Below are 3,573 nucleotides of genomic sequence, written 5' to 3'. Positions count from 1 at the left end.
TTTGAAAAAATAAAAAAATAAACCTTTTCCCAAAAGTGACGACAGAAAACTTCCCAAGAAGACAAAAGCAATTTGACATTCAGATTAGTCAGGCATATAGAACTATCATTAGCCATGATAAAAACTACACCAAGCATATAATAGTCAAGATTGCAGAAATTTAACATAAGAACAGAAAGTAAAAGCTACTAGAAAACAGAAACAAATCATCTAAGAAGGAAAGGACATCAGAATCACAGAAGACTTCTCCATACAAAACCTAAGTCAGACCTTGGAGTGAAGTATTTAAAGGCCTAAAAGAAAACAACCTCCCATCCAGGGTGCTATATCCCACAAAAGTATCATTCAAAGCTGGGGAAATAGCTCAGTAGAATAAGTGCTTGCCTGGAAAGCATGAGGGCCTGAGTTCAATTCCAGGTTCCACAAAAAAAAAAGGAGAAATAAGATACTTCTATGAAAAAGAACATCCAAGGAAATCTAAGAACACCAAACTAGTACCCTAAATGGACACTCTAGAAAGAAATAAGAAGGATCACAACTCCATGGACCACAGCGGAATGAATCCACCAGGCAAGACAAGAAATTAAATGGGGGGATGGGCAACAGAAAGACAACATGGCAAGGATAAGTCAATACCTACCACCTATATGCATCATCATTAAAGATGAACTAATTAAATTCATTGTCTAATGGTAAATCCACTAGATTATATAAAGATAAATCCACTACAATTACAACAGACATAAACAAACCTTAAAGGTCATGACAGTATCAAGTGAAGCATTTCAAGTCCTGAAATGTTATATCCAGTTCAGCTATTGAAACTTTGGAGGGAGGATGTTGGAGAATGAAGTAGTGAAGACAAGAATTAAGATACAGAGACCTGAGGTTAGATAGAGCCCTTCTCCTGATAGGAGAAAGGAGTGCTCAACAACTGCAGTGCATTTATTTATACAATCAGCATATGAGGGCATTTATGGAGAATTTAAGGAGAGGGGAAAATCCAAAACAAGAAAAACATCTAATCTTCAACAAAACATCATGGCTTGGAGGTTATATGGGGAGCAAAAGAGAAGCGTCTATATTGTCTCAGAAGAAAGCAAAGTTACTTTGTGCATTATCTCCTTGAGCTATGTACACTTCTCATGGGTCCCTGTTAAACTCATAAGAAGCAGTAACCTTGAGATGTCTGAGGCACAGACAGCTTTGCTCCCAATGTTAAAAGATAGCAACTTCACCAACTTTATGTATCTTACAAAACTGTCCTTTAAGACAGATGGATAAATACGATATTTCCATCATAATGAGCACCTCAAGAAATTCAAGGTGCACCACAATATTAGCATTACATAAAATTCTCAGATATTCTACAAAAGCCAATGAAGTCAAAATACCAATAACTAAAATAGATTGAATACCCCTAGTGGGAAAACAAGGAAATAATGCAATGACAAGGAATAAGTCAGTACCCTTCGGTAATAGCTCTCAGTATGAATGGTTAGAATTCCCTGAATGAAATGACACAGATTGTAAAATTGATCAAGAAACAAAATGCAATAATATACAATGTACAAGAAATTCATTTTAATTCAAAAAGAAATTTACAGATTAAAAATCAAGGAATGGAAAAAAAAATATTTCATGCAGTAGAAATAAAGAAGAGATGCTCTCCTAATTTCATACAAAGTGGAATTCAAGCCAAGACTGATCAGAAGAGACAAAGAAGATTACTACTTATTGTTGAAGGGAGCAAGTCATCAGGAACAGAAAACAATTATAAATATGTGCAAACAAATAACATCACACCCAATTTCATAAGACAAATACTAATGGACATGAAAAATCAGATAAACACCAATACAAATATAATGAAGAACCCAGTGGTCCACTGTAATGAATGGAAGGTCAACAAGGTCAAAAAAAAAAGAAAAAAAAAAGGAAAAAATCAAAAAAGAAATATCAGAACTGCTGTATGGATTTAAAGTTTAGCATATCAATGATTGATGGAAAATACTTGTTCCATGTTATGTCTAAGGCATTTGATATTCAGACAGATACTGATGTTAAGCTCAATAGTCTATGTCCTAGGGTAATAATATCATTAAGCTTCTCTTCTGGAGGGTTAACAAATTAAGTTTTCAGACCAAAAATTAGAGAAAAAGAAGGGCTACTAGGATAGTCAATATTTTGGCACTAGCCCTTCAAGGTCAGTGAGGACTCAGGACATAAGAGAACCTGTACTGTAACATCCTGTAACTCAGTGGTGTCTCAAATTTTCTGATCAAGGAGATTATGGGGCCACAGAGGAAAGTGACTGATGATGTAGAGTGTGCATAAGGAGAGTATCCTGGAGGGAAAAATATTCTCTCAGGATTTCACAGAGAGCAAATTGGTCAAGCAATAACTGACTCATCCACATGGCTGACACTGACAAAAGATCTACAAACTGCTGTACAGGGTTTCAGAGTAAGTAATGAGGGGATTTGACTGACCTTGTCAGATACAAAAGTTACATTTTTTGTTATATAGGTTTGCTTTATCTTGGTCTTAACTATCCAGAAGAAAAGAATAACAATGAGGTATAAAAAATAAAAGCATATTAAGATGTTGAGATGTGAAAGGCTCAAATCAACAACTTGAGATATTACCAGTCATGTGGATAACCCACTACTATTATAGACTACTGAACTACATTGGATTATTTTGCTGAATTCATGAACCTACAATATATGAATGGCAGTGAAATACCCATCTCTGACAAAAGTATACAAAAAAGGGGATATAAATGAAGGAACATTTTGTAGTGAAAAAAAATATGTATATATCTGTATATACAAAATAGATAGTATGGATATGCAGCTCCTTTCTCTTAGTTCAATGAGAAGAATGTTTCAAACTAATAGTGTTCAGGCAAGATAACATGTCTGCATCTTGTACTATGAATAACTACTACAAAGACAACAATATGCAATGTATCAATTATTATAACTGTCCTACTAACCTGTTTTGAAACTGTCTCATTGCTACTTCTTCCTCAATTAAATTACTTTTTCTTTTTTTTAAAAAAAAAGCTTTTGTATGGGGCTGGGGAGATGGCTTAGTGGAATAAGCACTTGCCTGAAAAATGCAGAGGCCTGAGTCCAATTCAAAGTTCCAGAAAAAAAAAAGAAGCACTTTTATATATGAAGAAAACAATGCTGGAGTGTGTGGAGAGCTTCCTGCTACCCTGCGCCGGCGGGACCATTCCCACCCCAGGCGCAGCAGGGGCCGGACCCTCTCCCACCCCCTCGGGCTGCCCCCCACCATTCTGAAGTACCTCCCCCACTCCTACTGCAGAGTAGGAATTTCTGCTGAGTTCCGGGAACCCCCAGACCCAGTACTAGCCCAGGTCCAGGGTTCAAAATATTCAACATCAAGGGCAGCAGCGGGAAGGAGCTGAGCACAGCAGCCAGACCTAAGCCAGACGCAGCTGGATAAGTCCAAACTTTGGAGAGCTGCACCTGAACTTCAGTACGTGCAAAGGTTATAACTACAGCAAAGATCTACAACAAAGGTCAGAAGACAATGCTACAC

The sequence above is a fragment of the Octodon degus genome, unplaced genomic scaffold (assembly GCF_000260255.1).
Source record: "Octodon degus isolate 3935 unplaced genomic scaffold, OctDeg1.0 scaffold00324, whole genome shotgun sequence".
NCBI lineage: Eukaryota > Metazoa > Chordata > Mammalia > Rodentia > Octodontidae > Octodon > Octodon degus.
This window is presented reverse-complemented; position numbering follows the sequence as displayed.